Genomic DNA, 21,335 nt, shown 5'->3' on the forward strand with positions numbered 1-21,335 from the left:
GGCTGTAGTGTGTAATGAGAGCATGAGTAGCTGGAAAAATAATTATCAGCCTACGGTAATAATATTAAGAGTAAGTGTAAATTAATTTTATTGGGCTTTCAAGAAAGTATTATCAACCTTTTCAAACACCCGGAGTAAAGCTAAGGTTTTATCAACAAAGATATTTTGGATGCAAAGGTTTGCTTTTACATCATAGAGAGGCTATTCCTTCCCCTTTTTCCTCATCTCCTCATCTTAAAGGATGCTTCCCTCCCTGCTGTATTGTCACGCCGACAAAGGCTACCATCAAATTCAAGTTACACTGAGAAAAATGCTGAGCTCTTGGATTTTCGATAGATTACTGTGTCATCATTTTTGGGGGTTACGGCGAGGAGTCAAGCCCTTGGAGATGTGACCATTCTCCTCTTTTTAAGGCGAGCAAATTGTCTTGAGAAGTGGCGCGGCCTCGTCTGGCTGTATCTGGCCGTGACTACACTCTGAAAGTGCGTACATTATTCCTTTAGTTATCTCTGAGCCAAAGAATACATCACACAAAGATAATTCACTCTGTAGCTCCCCCCCAAAAAAAACGTGTCTATAAAAAAAACTCAACACACTACAATAGCACAACATACATAATATGTGTTTTATCATTGCAATGAATTACTTCCTTTGGAATCAAATAAATCACCTCCCATTACATATCAAATGCTGAATGAACACTTCCTACCACTTGACAATATGAGTGATCTCTCTTTAATAACTCACCAACTCCCAGCTGAAACAAGAATCCCCTGTCAAGATCTTATATGCTGACATCAGAGGAACCTATGTGAATTAATAAAAGAGATGTATACTGTAATATTAGCGGCTCAAGCGATGAGAGATGACTAATTAAAATCAGGGAAGGGAATTGATGTGTTCATGTCAGCAGTTGATGAATAAGTATCAAAGAGCTGTACGTCTAATTGTTACTATCTCAACTATTCAGCACTAGAACATTTTGCTAATGTGACACACACGCTGACCTGAAGTAAGACAGTTTTACCTTTTGAGACAACATTTTACTGCTGCCACCTTTGACTCTCTCAAAATGTTCATCTCCAGAATGTTACCATCAGACATTTTAAGCATTGGAGGAAATGATCAACAGTGTTTATTCCTGCAGAAATCCATTTTGAAAATGATCTTAATGAAAACAACTTTTGAGAAGTCATTCGACCTCTCTAATGTCTCGCCATAAACAACATATTAAGCTGAACTAGTGACGCTAATTAGATGGCTGGTCAGGCTAATCATTGCATACATTACCAAATATTTCCGTCAACCCCGCTGACCTCAAATTACACACAAGAAGTGCACTGTAGAATTTCAAAGGATACTCCACTCTGTTTGGGTCTGTGTTTTGTGTACACAGAGGCCACCATGGCAACACAGTGCACCATGGTGACTAAATTACATATAATGTATTTGTATTTAGCTTTATTTCAGCTCTCCATCAGATATAAAATGAAAATTAAAGGAGTGGTTGAGAGGTGCAAAATTCATTTTGCAAATGTCCTTGGAACGTTTCCATAAAATTAATGAATCTTAACATATCCCTCCCTCCATACAAATGAATGGCAGCACTTATAGCTCAGTTAAACAAAAAGCACATTAACATCTTAGACAATTCACTAAGTTTAAATTAAAAAAAAAACAAACAAACTATTTTTTGGTCATACGTCATTCCTTCATAAACCCAAACAAGCTAATGATTATGATCAATCATATTGGTTGTAAGCTATCAATGTAATGGTTTCCCTTCAACAGTAAAGTTACACTCTCTTTACCTTTGCATCACTCAGTACCTCTGGTTGTGTAGATTTTTGTGTAGGAGAGGAACAGTAGTTATTTGAGGACGAATGGCTGCAGACAGACAGAGAACTGCTGATGGAGCACTGACTGTAATCCTCGGGCGTTAAAACACTAATCTTCCCATCTGAAAGATTTGAAACATGGCAGCTGTGTTTCCTGAAGTTAAAACACAGTAGCTTAAGGCACTGAACAGCCAAGGTTGTTGTACATTCAAAAAAATGAGGCAACAGTAAAGGTGCTTTGCTTTACAGATTCATGGGGTGGGTGATATAAGTAGCCTTAGTAGCCTCAGGGTTTGGTGGCTGTAAAATTTGAGTTTGATTTCATCCACCTGTCGGGTAATGTAATGTTGTTCATTTTATGATAAGCAAACGTAAATGTACAAAAAAAAACAAACAAACACAAAGACTGTTTCTAACACTTGTCTTGGATTTTGTTACGTTAAGTACTGCAGTCTGATTGACATGAAGAAGCATTTTATTTTTTACTCCCCTTCTGAACATTTTTAGCCTTTTGCTTCTCAGCGTATAAAAAAGGATCATTCTTTGTCAACTGTGTTGATATCTGAATACTCCCATATTTGCAAAAGTGACTCACCCAGAATTGTTTTTTTCAGTAATAATTGGGAGGCATATTATTTGCATGTCGCCTGTGGCGAAGTAAGTTCACCATCAAGGTTAGATTAAAGCATCTATCCGCCACAGTGTGCTTTTGGAAAAAAAAAAAAAAAAATACAAAATGTGATTATTGTCTTCAGTGCTGCAGGTGGAGACTACAAATGTGTTCTTCCTCGGACCCGATATTCATCATCAGGGACAACAGCTGGGGTTAGAAACATGATCGAATGAAGAGACAGACTGACTTCTTCGTTCATGCATCTACATTTGTGTTGTAAGTATAGTTCATACTGCGCTGTATAATCTCTAGTTTCTAAACCTCATATTGTAGACATACTTCGCAACTAAATGATGTTTTTGGTTTGATCAACTTCATATTTAATCACCAGAAGATCAGATTGGTTGATTGATAAATACCTAATCGTCTGTGGTCAGATGTCACAATGACAACCAATAAACCAAGAACACAGCATTACTTTAACATTATTGAAAGCTTTCGCAAAGCTAACAGGAAACCACTTTGAGCCACATAATAAGCGACCAAAGATTTACAATGGCTAAATGTTTTACTTGCAACTTCTTGTTGTTTTACATTTCTGTTTGACATTAAATATATTTTGAATGATCCGAATGTTGTTAAAAATAAAAATTAAACCTGAAAATCTTAGTATAGCGCTAATTAAAGACAGTGGACATAATAATCATGAAGCTTACATTGTATTTGAATTATCATGAAGACTTTTGTGCTTTTCATGGATGCATGATATTAAAATGTCATTAAAGGAAATAATAAAAAGAGAACTGACAGCGAAGACGACACTTATACAGGGAAACAAGGCTTTTCTTGCTTTTTTTTTTACAGAACATGTACCAGACTCCTGAGGTGGAAAAAGATCAGCTCAAACGTGCTGCTTGTCCATTAAGGCATAATATTTCCATTTACTCAAAGGAGAGCATCTTTTCTTCCACATACTCCTTTTCTCTGAGATGTATTTGATGTCAGTTTTAGAGCCTGACTGATTAATCAGCCAGCCGATAATATCGGCTGATATTAGCACGTCCAAAGGTAGTATAAGCGCATATTTTGCTCGAATTATTTTCCAGTCAAATAACATCTCATTTGAGTCAGTGAGTTGAACTAGCAGTTTTTCTTTATCAACAGAGTGTGTTGTATGGATTACAACGAGCAATAACACTCTCCACGGTGTCGAGCAGTGATGTATGTACATGCGCAGTCACATTTTCTGGTTGAGTGACCATCTTATTTTCATTATCTATATATTTTCCACAAGTGTTTGATAACTGCATTTGCAGGATCGAGGCAATAAATGTGCATATCTACTGTATGTTTATATATCTACATTTATCTCTACAGACTGAACATAGATCTAAGAAAGATATCAGCTGGTATATCGGTATTGGCTTCTTTTTTATTTCTTTCCCAACATCTGTATCGGCAAAAACCCAAATCCGTCAGACCCTACGATGTTTATATACGTTGCACTTAAACTTGTCTGATATTCTCTAAGGATTAAACAAGCTGATTTAAACCTTCTATAATCAAAAAAAGCAAATCAGAGGTTGATAGTTTGATGCTATCAATACAACATCATCATTAAGGCTGGTCTAAGAAGTATCTACTGTACTTCCAGTTGAACTACTGATGGTCTGTGCATGCCCTACATGAAACTTTTTATATCTTCTTTAAAATTCAAAACAAATCTTATATGCCCCACAATATCTTTCTGGTAAAGCATTTGTTTCTTTTTTTTTCAAGAGGGTATTTGTGCTCAGCTTCCTACACGACAGCTTGCTTTGGACAAAGCATGAACCTTGAGAAACTGAGAGAAACAGTAAATAACACTGGAAATTATGCCAAACTGGAGTTGAACAAAGCAACACAAGACAACCAGTACACACTCCAACAATCCTCGAGTTGTTCAGCCATTCTCTGAGAAATGATAGAAAATAAAGTCACACACAAAGGAATATATAGCAGGAATAAACTTTTGCCATGCATTATTTACTTCGGGTTCACCTTGGCAGCTTGCTGTAAGAGATTAAAAGAATAATTTCAAAGCTGTAAATAATCTGTGCAGGCACATATTACATCCTCTGAAGGGCAGTGAATTATTTATTGTAATCTGGCAATGCAAGGTTGTTTATCACATATTAATGTGATACATCAGGGGAGTAATTCTCCTCTGGCACACCACAAGCATTTTCACTCACTAGGCGTCAGGGTACATATTCCATCTATGAGGATTCATGAGGCTGTAATCTGAGTGGGAGCTAATCTACACCTGCAGCACCCTGTCAGGGACTGATGCTGATTATTTGCAAAGACTCGTGTGAATACGTACAGATAAATTGCTCAGGTGTTGATATTCCCAACACAGACTTTGCGAGCTAAATTGTACAGACGAGGATGTTGCCTTTGTACATTGTTCTTGTTTTCGTGCACTGTGATGAGGGAGCGTTTGCCTTTATAAAGACAATGAGGAACAGGCTGATGCAGCATTTGATTTTGGAGCTTTATTCATGCTTCGACTATATAAAGTGATGTCACTGATGCATGAAAACCTCTAAATTATTTTGGCTTTAAGGGACTGTGCTCTTACACAGTCTTAGTGGGCCGTTACACACTTTATAAAAGTCAACACATCATTAACTTTTTCTGTCCTGCTGTAAGTGATTACTCTGCAAGAAGTCTAGTTTCTAACAAAGGAGCATAGAGTTTTGCCTTACAGTCAAACTATATATTCTGCACTGAAAGCTGAATGTATTGCTACTTTGGTAAACAAATGAAATTACACAAAACATAGCAATGGGGAAATCCACAAAACAAATATGACCAAAAGGAAAAAAAAACTGGAAAACAGAAAGTCCAATATCATTGAGAAAACACAACCAAAAACAGAAATGTGCTGCATTTACAAGTTGTTTGCATATTTGTATGCATGTTTTCACTACCTACAAGATCACATCTTTGTGTAATGCAGTGTTATCTACATGTAAATGTGTTTAATTTCTTATACCTTTTTTGCTTTTTTTTTAAATAAATAGAACTGTTTCACAATACTAATCCCAAATGTCTACTTTACATAAACAAATATCAATATATCGACACTGCTGGTTCCTTGAAGTCAGTTTCTCAAGGACTTCTATTAAACTCAACTATTTGGGCAATCTGTCGATGACAACAAACTCTTTTTTTCTTGGTGGCTGGTCCTCACTTTCTGTCTGGGCCTACAATATGTCACCAGTTGAATGAGACCCATGGATATAAGAAAAAGAGAGACTGCCTTTAGGCTAATTAGGAACAACAGCTGGTTGGGTAATGAAGAGGAAACAGCATGTCAAGAGGTTTCCTCATCTTCCCAAGAGATGCATTTCCACAGAATGCAATAGAAAAGAAAGATTAATGTTGATGCATCATCACTTTACCACACTTAAATGACTCTGAGAGCACACTCTGTTATTGGATGTTATTATAATTATAATAAGTTCAGCACTTATTGATGATATAATGCATCTGTATTCTGATCACTTCATAGCATTTCAGAATATTTTGCTATAGCACAAGGTGGACCTTTGCATGAATTACAGATATACATTATCAATCAAGAGATCCTTCTCCTTCTTTAAGAAACTACGGAGTATAGTTGCACATTTATTTCATTGGTAAAAAAAAAAAGTATATACCTTTTTATTCTAAGCTACGTTAGCATAGCTTAGCATAATGACTGAAAAATGTGAGCTAGCTTGTTTAACGTTTACAGAAATTACGTGTAAAGATAGTCTTCTTATTTAAAAAATTATTGTGATTTCGGATGAATTTGTGATCCTTTGTTAAATTTGTACAAAAACACAAGTGAAAAGTTTTGTTTAAAAGGGGAATTGGGCTAAGAAAATGTATCTGAATCAACATTTCACTTCGTAGAATGTTTACTTGCTTGATGCTAAGCTAGGTTAGGTCCAGGCACTGTCTCGAGGTATAAGTATGAATATGTAAATAAGTAATTAACACTCAGATATAAAGTTATAGGATTTTACTGAAGCATTCATTATATATCAGATATGATACTTTACGAGGGGTTGTAAGTATGTGCAGTCATAAAACAACAATAGTTTGATAAAACTTTATTTTTCTATTGATGTGTTTCCACCACCTGAATGACAGATGGTACCTACACTTCAAAGATACATTTATTTTAGACTTCACATCCCATGCCTTCACAGTGTCAGCTGTTAGGTAATAACCTCCACAATCTTGTCAAAAGGGTCTCACAGAGATGCTAGCCAATGTTGACTGCAATGCTTTCACAGTAGCATCAAGTTGACTGGAAGTAGATCTTTGCTCCAAATGTTCAATCTCATCCAGCAGATGCTCAATTGGATTGAAATCTTGCGACTGGGCAGTCCTCTCTGGAAAGCCAAATTTACTGTCATGTTCATGGAGCCGTTCCTGGACATTTCTGCTCATATGGCATGGGGTATTACCCTGCTGAAAAAATCCTTCCACGGCGGTGCCTCCATGCTGTTATGGATGCACCTGATTGGCAAGAACACTCTGCTGTCCTGTGGCATTGAACCATCACTTCTCTCTTATCAAGGGTCCAAATATGTGCTACAGAGAGAAAAGTTCACACATCACCATGCCCAGTCTGATATGTGCCATGATTGATGCATGTACCCGTATGGGTTTTCCTGCATACTCTTGTCTTTTCATCAGTCTGGAACAGCAGGGACCAGCATTCATCCGTATTTCATCGTCAAATGGATTGTTTTTGCTCCTCAGTCCATCGTGAACAAGCGAAAACCTTTTCAGAAGGAAATATCACATCCTTGTAACGTCATGGGCTGCATAGCACAGGCAAAAATATTGTGCCAAAGTATTTTACTTATCCTCATTAATATGTCAGTTTAAAAAATCAGTCACTCCAGAAAGACCAGATGTTGCAATCAAAACAATTCATGCAAAAATTCAGCTGTGCAAAACCCAGCGCGTTCTGCACGACCTTGCAATGTCGTTGTCCAATCAGATCAACCTTGCTGTGATTTGGACCTATCACCAAATCTTCCCATGCATACGTATTTCATGTAATCAAACTCACGTCCTTGATAATTAAAGTATTAGCCCCCACCCCCAGATAAGAGATGTCATCAGACAGTATCACTGACTGTATCTCAAACAGTACAATTAAGAACACTGTGAGTTACACACACAAAACTTTTTTTGTACGGACCAGACAACTGTGCTGTTCTAACAAACCTCAGTGTTTTCTCATGAGCTGCTTTAGGCCTCTTATCAAATCCTGACGTCTTCTTATAATTATTATGAAGTTTTTTTAATGGTGAAAACCTTCACCATGCCTCGGAATGAGTCTGTTGACCAATCAGAGACTGTTTTGTTGTTTATTTCTTATCAACTCTGTACTTGATGTATGCAAAAAAGTATTTGGAAAGTTGAGTATTCCTGCAGGTTTTTGTAGGCGGACAAAAACTTGTTAAGCTTGTGTGTTAGCCGCCACGCTGGGAGACATAATAAACTGCAGAGCAGCGTGAGTGGTCATATATGCAAGGTATAAGCAAAAGTCCAAGTTTATACAATAGCATTGAGCTACTTGCTAACTGCTCTTACAACGTGTGTGATTTATCTTATCTGGCCTCATTTAGAGGAGAGACACGCTGAGTTGATCCAGGTGTGTGTGTGTCTTGAGGTGCAGGCTGCACACTGGAGTTAAAAGTGAGTTTATTTTGAATGTAATGTATTTTATGCTCATATGAAACTGTTTGCACTTTCACAGATGCATTTGCATAATTTGTTTAAAATGTATTTTAAAGTGATTAATGCACTTCCTGAGGTTACTCAGAATGATGTTGTGGCTTAAGACATGCACTAATGTGAATTGCATTTGTTTTCTTTGTTTAGAAATGAGACACTACTGTTTAATATTGTTTAGACCAGGTTGTTTAGGTCTTCAACAGGTATCTCAGGAGCTGCCGTAGGCAGTTTTTCAATAGCTCGCTTATAGGTTGATGGACTGTTTAAAAAACTCCAACGACAGCAAATGCACCAATTCCCACTATTCATATATTTGGCCATAAAAAACAAGTGTAAAATAGTAACGTTTACTTGGACCATGATGTAAATTTAAGAAAAGTGATAAGCATTGGGTTATTGCAATTTCACAAGGAGACACATAGTAGCTTAATTTAGTTTATGTGTGCTATGTAAATAAATGCAATGCAACGTGATGGTGCTTTGAGGTAAAGACAGGTTGGAGACCCCTTGTTTAGACATTTGTCTAAATTTTTGACTTGAATTCTCAGACAGTTTAATATTAGCAATTTATTCTGTGAAATTAGACAGACTCAGTGAGCTTGACTGAAGTTTGAAGCAATTATTGAGATAGAAGTGCAAGATACCATACCCATCCTCTACTGTTAACTAAGCGTTTATAAATGGATGTTTTCTATTAACCCAGTCGGGGAATAAAAAGAGCCACACAAAATGTAATTATGTGTCTGTTCCTGTCTTTTTTGTGTGAACAGGTCACGCAAAAATGCCTAAAATAATCTTGGCTTGCAATAAATTGAAATGAAAAGCTGTCTTATCAATCATGGAAAGAGCCAATGAAATTCTGAAGGGACTGATTAATATGATACATCCTTAAATTGCCATGCAAATATAGAGTCTTTGTGGTTAATGGTTTATGTGACACAAGGTAAAACGTTCACACTCTTTTACAAGGGACAGCTCTCAATCTGTGTTCACTTGCACTATTTATGTCACAAATGCAGCTTTCAAACCCCCCAAATGAATTATATCATTACAGCCGCTGTCTTTGATTCATGTGACAGTCGGAATTTGCTGCCAGATATGAAAATTATTGCCTGAAAGCTAAACCGTACCACACTGCTACAAAAGTGAAACACTGTTCAGGTCGTATGGTTGAATTATGGCTGCAGTTTGACAAGGATATCAATCAGCAGGGTTTTTGATAAAGCAGAATGGAATCTTACATTGTAAGAAGTCGAAGGCAACAGGAACTTTACAGGCCAATTCACATCTATTGATGCATTTTGCTGGGAAAATGTTGGAGTGAGTCACAGGGAGAGAAAAGATGAAGATTGGCAGTGTGGCTAAGCGTCATCCTTTAAGGTGATTACTGCAGAAAGGATGATTAACACTGTGCTTTCTTTCATGTTTCTTACTCATTGTTGGGAAATATTTTTGGCCTATCTGAGGATTTTCTCCGCGTAGCCTACATCATCACTCCTGTTGGCAAAGTGTTTTAAATGTTTCTCCTCCACCTCCATAAAGACAGTGGCCCAACAGACTGCAGCCGCCCAAACTACAGTATTTCCATTGGAAGAATCAGGTGTATTAGGAAGCTATCTCATGTAAAATGAACATCCATGAAAAAATATCGAAAACATTTCTAAAATCTGATGTAATTGCATGAACAGCAAATGAGCTTATGCAAATGCTCAAAGGCACAAACATTCAAAAGAAATATCCAGCCTGTGTATCTTGTTGTGCACTGCAGCAAATGTGTCCTTGGTAACCATACAAAATGAGTTCAATGAATAAATAATAATAAGCTTGTAAACATGCAAAATTGTGATCTCTAAAGTCTTCAATGGTGAAATGTAACAGCTTTAGTCTGTGCCCTTTTCTGAAGAAGACATGCCCACAGTGTCACCTCCTCCTTTTGTCCCATCAGCCTCACTTAAGATAAGCAGAGAGGTTGTGAAGGTTGAGATGTCTGATGTGATGGGATTTCTGAAACATCCAGGTACTGCTGGAGTTTATGTGTCAGAATGTATCACAAGTTTTCGGCAGATAAGACTGAGCAGAAATTGTTTACCGTTAAGCTTTAGTGTATGTTGATGATGGAGAGTTCAGCCAGAGGCTCCGGGGCAAATGAAGGGCAGATCTTTGTGTATCATAGCCGAGACGTGTCATGTTTTCCTTATGGTGATGGATGTGCTGCCACTTCAAAAATCGTCCCATAACACAGGACTAAATCGCTCTACGATTGCATCATCCTTACTTTGGAAATGGAAGCATTGTGAAGTATTCACTGGCAGTGACAAGCCTGCTCAGTCTAACATTAAACATAGCTGCAGTATATCTGCTACTTGACTCTTCACAAATTACTTAAAAGTGTCTATTTTCATATCACACACTCCTGGATGAGATGTCTATGGATGTGAATTTTAAAATTGTGACACTGTCAAGTATTAAATGGTATAAAAGTACAAGTGTTAATGGGTTCCCTGTCAGGAATAAATTATGTGTTCATGTACGGGTGGCCTGGCAGGTACAAATGTCTATACTAACCTTTCTCTGTGGCTGTGGCCAATGGGTCCACTATTGAATTTATAATTAACTCGTGAGGAAATGTGGGCATTTTTCTATTAAAAGAGACATCTTGTCAATTACAATCCTTGCAGAGATATTCACTGAACTTCCTGTTGGAAGAAAGGTCAATAGCTGTGTGTAATGAGTAATTGACTCAAGGCAGAGAGAGCAGCTCCGACTCAGACTGCCGTTCTGATCATGTAGCAAAATGTGATTTATTTCCATATCATTTTCTCTCTCATTTTCTAACCTGTTACAGAAAATCAAGCCTGATTGAAGTGCTACTGTTGGGGCCAATTCATCACCAAAAAATGGCTCAGGAAAATGGAGCTTAAATGGGCTGAATGATGAAAAGAACATGGCTTTTTGAATATGAGCAATGACACAGACAAGGACTAATGACCTGCTAGGCTGAATATCAGCCTTAAACAATGAGCCGGTGTTTGTGGACCACTGATGATGGAGCCCAGCAAGCAAACAGGAGTGAATAGCATTCAATGGGTCGGCATATTCTGGAAGGTATTTGTGCGTTAAAAGCTCAATGGCACATGAATATTTAGTTTCTTTCTCTGCCTCTACAAAGGCTATGGCTGAAAGTGAAATTGGAAATGATGGGACATAAAATAGAGAAAATCTAAAATAATCTAACTCCATTCTTGCCTCTTGTTACAGCACATAATATATCTCCCTGTGTACAACAAGAACTTTGATGTCATTTCTGAAGCAGCATCTACATTCAGAAGCACACACAGCTCGTGAATGTGTAACTATACACTGGAGCATGCGTTAGATTTGGCTTTTGTTTTCTGGAAAGTAAAGCAGAAAAAAAAAGGAAGGCATTACATTTGAACAAGAAAAATAATTCATTGGAGGGCACCGAAATAAATAATGTAACGGTTGGGGAGATTGTTTTTGGGAAGCTTGGTGTTGGGCTGCTAGTCAAGGTGATTGAATATTTATAGAAGTGTATGACTAATGACAGATACAATGCAGTGCACACAAAGAGTTTGATGATGGCTTTTGGGCATTTGAAGAATAAGAGAGTACTGTTTGTATGAGATACATGCACACTCAGAACAGCATACACAAAAAGCATGCACATTAAATGGAGTCCCTGCAGACAGTAACAGTCTTTTATGGGTTTTAAACTTGATTACAAAGATATAAATTTACCTGTCCGAAGCAAAATTATGAACCAGTGAAAAGTTTCAAACTTCCAAGTCGTCGCCTCAAGGCAAGATCACTCACTTTGGCCACAAGTCCCCCTGACAACATGAAAAGAGTGAGGAGGGGGGAATTCGAGCCCTGGCTTTTCTGGAGGAAACTGAAAGATTTGGCAGTTTTTCATCAACAGGCCAAGGAACTCCCATGATGCCTACCAATATCACACAGACATCACAAAGTCACGCTCCAAGACCTCGGCATAGAAGTTCATTTCCCAGCCAAAGGCAGAGATATGTAAACATATTTGGCTGTGTTAATCCTGACAACTGTTTAACATGGATGTATTAGGCCTGTATGATGTTGAGCCCACAGTTGAAAAAGCTCCATGTTTAATTCTCTGTGAAGTGTAAAAGCTGAAGCTCTAACTGCTTCTGACAGATCCCAGCAGGTAAAAGTTTGGAGAGCTTTGGGATGTGGATTTGAGCTGCTTGACTGAAGGCTTTGGAACATTTTTCCAACTGTATCTTAACAAATATTTAATCCCACTTTCATCAAAGTCCTCCTCATACAAAGGAAGCACTAATCGTCCTCAGCATTTACCGTACATGGAATACCTCACTTGATCATTGGCAATCAGGGCTCCAATTTTTAGAGAAATTCCATTAGTCTATATTCTATAAGTGATCATTTAGGATGCACCTGCTGAACATTATTGATGGTAAAGTCAATCAATTACTTATTGTGTATATAGCACCAAATATTAGCAGAGATAATTCCAGGACAATAAACAAAAAGAGCAGGAATGACTACTGTTTTTTTTTTTTGTAATTAGTAGGATGCAGTTTTAGTTTTGGCAGCTATTTTAAAATGTAGTCTTGTGATGAAAATGCTTCTAGTTCCCCAGATTTTTACTCGACGACGTACCAAAACGTGTTCTCTCTTCTGGATGATAAAACACATTTTCAATTGCATAAAAAAAAATTACAATTAAAAAAAAGCTTTGTTTCATCTTGTGTTTTAGGACTGCCTTAAGCTAAGAGCACTTAACTTCCTGTTTAGGTACATACCTGCTTTTATTTTGAAATAATAAGAAGGACTTTAAAGTCACTAGCGCTAAAGACCATCTGTTTTACAGTCAGATTAGGCGCACAAGGGGGGAAATATCATGGATTTTGAGTGACCTCTGTTATTTCAGTCTTGCCTCATACTGTTAACAAAAACAAAACATACTTGCTGTCAGAGTTTAAACATGAAAATCTCTTTGAGCTTGTTGTCGTCTCATCTTTGTCATCGATTGTTTGACCAACATTTTTTGGCCTATTTTTCGTTAACAGAATTTTCACTGGTAGGAAGGTTAAGTCAAATCTTGACTAATAATCAGTCAGTTCATTTCTAACCATTTCAGTAAGTTTGGTTTTTAAAAGCCGTTGTCATAACTGAGTTTTTGTAATACTTTTCTAAGTACATCTTTACTATGGTTGATATTGTATCTGTCAAAGAATATACATGTGGAAAAGAGAGCAGAGAGAAAGTAAAGCCCCTCACTTCTTTGAATAGGGTCCATGGGTCACACACAAGCTGGAGTTCAGCACAAAGAAAGTCCTCTCCTCAAAAGGATTGAATGGAAAGTAAGCGAATAGAAAACATGAAATCTCAAAGTCAATCAAAAAAAAGAGAAAAGAGTGCCACAGAATACATTGCTTTTGTAGCCGACTGCCCGACTGTCCACTTAACTTTTTCATCAGGGAGGTGTTTTTCTTCCAGCCTCCGTTAATTTGTAATGTCAGTCAGTGGCCACACAATCTTCCTCATAGATTTAATACGCGTCAGCCGCAAATGTCATGACAGTCTTGGATGAACTGTGCTGTCAAAGCTGCGCCTTCCAGGAAGACTTTGAAATTCCATCACATGATCAAATGGACCAAACCTAACATGAACAAGTGGAGATATTTTCATAAATGATGGCACCTGAGAGGCTTTTCATGGAAGGTATACTGTCACGTGCATGACGGGATAACACTGACGCTGAATATAAACTCACTAAAAGCAGCCAGCAGTTTCTCAAACATGAAAATCACTTCATCCTGAATTCTTCCACGAGGACAGACTTTTTTCAAAATAGCTTTTCATGGTATGCAAGGCGCCTGTGCCAGCGCCTCTGATCACTGAAACGACTTTAAAATCAATACATCTATGTGCACTTAGAGCTCAAAAAAGCAGAAACAGCCTGCACTCTCCCTCTCAAACATGCAAACACACTTTGAGTCTCTCGCACGTGCCAGGCGCAAGGTGATTTTTTTTTGTACAGACTTTTGCTCTTTGCTGCCACCGGCCTCTGCCGTGCCATTCAGTGGAAATACTAAACGACCCTAATGATGCTACACAAGAATGTAGAGGTAGGTGTTTGACATTCCTCCTGAAGCGCCCGTCTCCTCTGCAGAGCCATCAGAGCTGTATCAGTAAAGCCTCATTAGAGCCGCAATCCGACTGTAGAAAGGGAATTTTTGCAACATTAACTTCAACATTGCCAATCCAGTAAATAATATTCTAGTTATGGGCCTGATCACCTATGAGAAAGAGTAAGCGGTTCAGAGAGAGGAGGAAAGGGTGAGATAGAGCTGTTTCAGGTTACTGAAAGGAAACTGGTGTGTTTGAAGGTTGTTTTTAGGTGAACTAGGAGATAATCTAAGAATTCAAGACCTGGAGATGTGTACATGAAGAAGCAACGCTAAGGGGTTGTCACAGATCAAGAAACACTTTTGTTGTTTATGAAAATGATGAAAAAAAAAAAAAAAAAAAATCACGGCTCTGAGCTAAAAGATTATACATGACTACATAGACAATGATGTGAATAGTTCCAGAAATCTTTCTTTTCTCGGGAAATAACTTCATGTAATCTGATCGAACAGTTCAGAGAGGTATTTTTGGATTAATAAAGATTTACCTTACTCAGTAATAAAACATGTATGTCATGCAGCTTATAGTCGGTTCCAGTTGTTACGTGTCCTGCTCTTAACACAATTGTTTGGTGGAAAAAAACAAATCATGCAAAAATGAAAGCAGCCAAATCAGATTGTTAAGATTGTTGTTGTAATATTTACGGACAGCTTTTTAGTCCTAGTTTATTTTTTATTAAATGTGGGATTTTTTTTTTTAACTAGTGCCTGCTCGCAGTTATTAGCTCTTACAGGAATGTGTTGAAACGTAACGTAACAGTTATGATAAATTAAACACTAACAGTTTTCCTCCATCTGTCTATCAGTTTGGCAGCACCTGTCTTTGCTGTCAAATCTGGTGTTAGTTCAGCAGCTCATGCTTGTTTATTTAGTGTCCAAACTGGTCAGTCCAGAAACATCAAAGTGGGAACATCAAAGTGTTTGCTCTGTACTTCCCAAAGGTCACCTGTGAGAGGAGCGGCATAAATATAGATTTTTCAACCTCAATTCTTCACACTGTTCAAGATTTTCTTTTAAAGATTAAATTCATGATTGTTCCTGAAATAACTTTATCTTAACATTTACATCCATATATTTTTTTTACTTTAATAAAAAGAAGGTTGGGATTTTTCCCACCCAGAATGTCAGTGTCTTCACTGATGGAACAATAATGACGTGAAATCATGCAACAGCTGAACTATGGCCCATACATAATTCATTGCTGTTCATTGTGAGCCTTTTACAATTCTACTATTCACTTAGCAGACGCTTTTATCCAAAGCGACGTACATGAGAGAGTAAGAAACAACACAAACGAAGATCTAGAAAAGAGGAAGCAACGTCAGTGAGCGCAACCTAACAGCTTGCAATTGCTGATGTTCATCATCATTAATATAATTATTATGAATGATATCATTTGGCACCAGGACAACTTGTGGATATAGTAATGTGGCAGCAAAGGCATAAGTGAGTAAATGACATATAAGTACACTACAAACAACGACCAATAACACAGGAGACCTGACTCAAGTCTAATGTTATGTCTGATGTATTTATGTACAATATGTATGAAAAAATTTATCCTTAGGAAAATGTCATCTGCTAATCACACTTCACATTTGTAAAAATGGCCACTTACCTAAAGCTACTAAAAAAGCTCCTTGTAATCTAAACCTCAACATATTTCAAGGTTTACATATGTCCATGTTTATACAATACAGACACTGAAGTGGATCATATCTGTGGGTAGAAAACATGTAGTAATGTGGTCGAGTGGGTTGAAGGACTTGTTTTTTTTTGGTTTGTTTTTTTACCTGTGTTGATGGATTGTAACCAGACCAGTAAGTATGTCTTTTCTTCTTTTGACTAGTCAAAGTGCTTTGTGCACCACGTGTCACATGCTCCCTTTTTACACCGCATTCACATGGCAGAGGTGCAAAGTGTCCACCAGTATCAACCAATCCAGAACTTCTTAACTGGTGGATCAAGGAGGGACCACTGAGATGTTTTCAGTCAGTCGCTCATGTTTGCCCAGAAAAGACGTGTTAATTTTTGTTTTGTCTCTTTGTACAGTTTGTACCATTTGAGGTCCAAAATGTAAAATCTTTTATTTATTGTTTTTAAAAAGTGAACAAGTTTGGGTTTTGAGTTCTCAGTAAGGAGAGCTGAGAACTACTGAACTAAACCCATTCACACACATTCACACGCTGCTGACAAGCAAGGGACACATTTGGGGTTCTGTGTCTTGCCCAAGGACACTTTAAAATGTGACTACAGGAGTTGGGAATCAAACCTTCTGGTGCAGAGTCTGCTGACTCAAACACTAAGCCACAGCGGCACACACTGGTATCTGCAACTTTCAGCCACACTTTGACCTTGACAGTTTTATTTGAATTCAGAACATCTAATCAAGTCAGAAAATGGACAAATAATGATTGCTTGTTTAAAATTAATTCTATGTAATGAAATTACTAGGAGTCTTTTTGGATCATTCTATACAGGATGTTGTGGATATTGACAGGGCCTGTACATATTGATGTCCATTGTCACTTGATATTAATAGGTCACACAGGGTTTTTATCAGCCAGCTTGAAAACTAGAACCAGCTACAGTTACTGCTTCTAACACTGATGTTAAATCAGCACAGCAATTCTTGTGTAAGCCTGAAACAGCTGGATTTACCGTAAACTTGTAATAGGGACAAGGTCAATGGGATTTCTAACGAGTTTTTAATTTCAGCAGTCAAGAAATCTCAGTATAGATGCTGTGCTCTGATTTTTTTCCTTGTCTGAATCAATAGAGTAGAGAGGCAATTATAGATATTATTTCAAGACACCCCGCAACCCGACAGTAAATCCATGGGTCAGCTGTCAAAATACAGTAGACTAAAGTATTACTTCCTTCGACAAAATACAGGCAAGGGACCACGTGTGCAGCGAGCACGCCTGCAGCTAAAAGCTTAAAATAGAGCCAGAAGTTATTTATTTTGTCTTCCAAAGGTGCCCTCTTGTCTCTTCTTCTTCTTTCTGTTTGTCTCTCGCTCTTTTTCCCTTTCTATCTCTCCTTCGATCTATGTGCTGAGCTGGCTAAAGTGAAGTTAACAAGGATAAGTGGACCACACATGGGCGAAATAGTTCAATAAAGAAAGCAAGAGCAGATGTTAATGATTATGGATTTACAAGGCTGGGGTAGAATACATAATCGCTTCCTCACCTGGATAATACAGCCTCACCACATACCTTTACTTTCCCTGACAACGTTTTTTTAAAGGAGAAAAAAAAAACAATTTAATTCCCTGTTTTAAAGAAAATTGGCCCAGTAAATATCATCAAACGGTTAAAGTTCCTCTTACGGTTTAGCGTCACATCATATTCTGTTCCTCTACAAGAAAATGTTCCAAACAATCTAAAAACTTTCATCACTTTATATTTGGTGACATTTTTTTTTCTCTCTCTCGCTTCTTCCAATCTCTGTGCCAACACATTATAGAATACTATCAGTTCCACTACCTTGCCTCATATTAATTTTTCCCCTGGTTGGTTTTATATCCTTTCTCTCACCCCTAACTCTTAACTCTCCCACATTAAGGCTGCATACCAATCATTCCAGTTTTAATACCCCGCTGAGATTAGCAGGTACAATATTATGGAAGACATCCAGTGCACTGTGGTACAAAGGGCAGCAAAATACCCAACTCACATTTATTCTTTCAAAAAGGAGAAACAAAACAAAGGTTATATTTTTTGTAATAGCTGCAACTATGGATTACAGTTTAGTGGGTCATTACAGGCAAATATACAGTTAAAAAAATATAATATAAGAACTTCATTTTTGATGCCACACGGCAGCGTTTGTACTTTGAGGGGTGGGGCAAAAGAATCGAAAAGGACCAACCTTTCCACAGTTGAGCTACTCATTAAGTAACAAAACAGACCATTGATTTTACAGCTTTGTCCAGGGATTTTATGGGACATAAGTGACTCTCATAAGATTTCACTATGCATCATTAAATCAGAGATGTAGATGATCCCCACAACATTTTACCCTCTGTAATGACAATGAGCTCAAGTTCCCAACATTTCCCCCCAAAGAGGTGCAAAGTCTGAAGGGCAACTCAAGGTCACCAAGGGTTTTCTGTTTTCTGCCCAACAGGTTTCGAGTTTGTGTGTGATCATTACTTGAATAAAGTATAATTAAGGATAAGGATAATCTATATTGATCCCCCAATGGGGGAAATTTGGGTGACACAACAGCTCCAAAAAAACTGTAAAACAGGGAATATAAACAGCATCACATAGCAAAAAGAAAAAAAAAAAGAACAGATATGAGCCAGTTTACATTAATTAAATAAAGGAGTTAAAAAAATACTAATAATACTGCAATACTAATAACAATTGCAATTCTTAATAAATGAATGGTGTATTAGAAATGTTGTTTCTTTTGTCAGGTGTAACCATCTCAATGAAGTAGTTCAACTTTAGCCGGTCCAGTGAAGACTGAGATTCCACGTGCTAACCTCCTCCCTCCCCCCTTTTTAAAATTAATTTTATAATACATGAAAAGGCTTTTAAAGCTGTGCATAACTTAATGGATGACCTTCTTATGAGACAGTTGCAGTGAAGTGCAAAATTGTTGCTTGATCCCTAAGAGTGCTGGTAGACATGCAAATGGTGCCATCTGTCCACTTTGGAATTAATATCCTATTATGGGAACAAAATTAGGCTTAACAATATTGATGAGGTGCTCTATTTTCCACCATCATCATTTCAACATTTTATACTACTTATGAGGGCCTTCATTTGACCTGTTTTGTGAAAAAAATATTTTCGAATGGGTTCCATTATGTTAACATTTCATTTAAAATACATGGTTATAGATGCTATTTAATGACACATTTTAACTACTTATTTAGTTACAGCATTGCATTTTGAGATTCACAGTATTTCTTTTAAACCGATAGTATTTACATTACACCATTAGGTGGCTCTCAATAAAACAATAACAAAAGATGATGTCCAGGCAGGCAGGAAATCATGGGAGTTATTCGGTCTGCAACCACAAAACCCAACAACCCTACAGAAACGATGAACGGGTGAAAAAGACCTGAGGAAGATCCTTATGTAGCAATCTTTTCCCCATTGGGGATCAATAAAGTTACGGTACCTTACGGTGTTTCCACGACAACAAGCAGTCTCTAATGTAACATATGGTGTTTTTTCTTGACAGAAAAGAACTATTTGTGTCTGTTATGGCAGCTCAGTAATAGTGGTCCCCACCACAAGACATGTCTCTTCGAACTATAAAGTAAAAGATTTCTCTTCCTTTCATAACCTTTGGAAATATTTGACGTAATGTAAGGATTTAACAAAAAAAAAAAAAACACTAAATTTTTAACTGATTTAAATGTTTTAGTGTAAACATTCTTGTACAATTATTCATATTAGTATACCTTTAATTTGACCAGTTTATGGGAATCAAGCTGTGTATCTCGCCGGAGAAAATTGGAAACATTTGCTCTTGCTAAAAAGTGAAAAACACATTAGTTTTTTTGGGGGGTTTTTTCTGCAAAGCTAAATTCTAATGCTTTGTGTTGTTGTTGTTTTTTCTCCTCTCCCTCGCTCCTTGATTCTTGACCATTAAGTCATACTTCTTAATCTGGGCCACATGAGACAATTGAAACAGAGAAAATGGGCCCTTTTGTGAAGAGAAATTCATCGCTCTCTTTCTTCCAGTGCGTGCAGAGAGATCGACATGGGTTTGGTTGTTGGACTTGTTAGAGGACGTTTACAGTAATGAGAGGAAACATTGCATGAACACCACAGTGAAGGCAGAAAAACAAGGAAGATACCTCCACCCCTGTGATCTCTACTGCTGCTGACAGTGGAAACTTCTCATCTCTTTCAAAGTGAGTCTTCCTTAGACTTGAACTGAGCATAATTTGTAACTTTTAGGGTGTCCTTTTAAATGCTGTCCATCAGAAAACATGATCCCATCCCTTTGGGAACATTCAGCAACACGATTCTGTATAAAAACATTTTGTTAGAAGTAAAAAATAAGAAGAAACGTTCAACTGATGTTGCTTTAATCAAGAAAATGTGTTTTATATAAAGAACAGCTATGGTTGTGTAAAACGGATATTACATTTTATTTCTATTTTAAGTACTGTATGAAGTCTTTTATTGGCTTGTCTGTGGGCTAAAGTGGATTCTGAGTCAGTGCGTCTTTACGTTTCAGGTTCACGCGGATGATTTGACCATTTTGATGCTGCCGTGGAATGTTTTTATGAGCAGGTAGAGGAATGTTGCGGACAACAACTCGGGTATAATGTGATGCTAAATGACTAAAGAGGGCAGTTAAAGGTGACGGTGGATGCTTGCTGAAAAAATGTCAGCGTTTTAATATGAAGGTGTTGTGCAAAAGATCCAAAGTGGGCCACATATTTGAGGTGCAAACAGATTCCATTTAAAATGAACATTTCTTAATAAAAATGTCCATGCCTGATGCGGAGTATAAAGAAGACAAATTATTTCTAACGGATCTGGGACTGAGAATAAGTCAAACCCTGCATGTCGGGAGAACACACTGTGATTTCCTTGAAATGCGGTTCAGTGTATAAATGTATGACTTCACCATTTATAGCGCCAATTCATAAAGAGGTGCCGTAACAACTTTCCAAGAACAAATGACATCCACATTACATAACCACTGAGCTGCTGTGATGATCACAACTTCTGTACAATCAGTCAAAGTAACAGTTTGTGATGGACATGAAATATGAAACGCTTTAGTAAAATTGCAGGAAATTGGTTTTAAATGGCCACAATATCTCCAAGGTAGCACCCTCAGAAAAAAAATGTGATCTATTTGACCTCATTAAAAAATTTTGGATACAGCGTCGCTGGCACACGG

The 21,335-nt window shown here is 37.5% G+C and overlaps 1 long non-coding RNA gene across 2 annotated transcripts in view; it reads right to left on the reverse strand.

Moving 5' to 3' along the window:
* Positions 1-21,335, reverse strand: part of LOC306829307 — a 154,561-nt gene that overhangs the window by 9,901 nt on the left and 123,325 nt on the right. The gene's annotated exons all lie outside the window — the stretch shown is intronic.

Source organism: Symphodus melops (genome assembly GCF_947650265.1).
Source record: "Symphodus melops genome assembly, chromosome: 9".
NCBI lineage: Eukaryota > Metazoa > Chordata > Actinopteri > Labriformes > Labridae > Symphodus > Symphodus melops.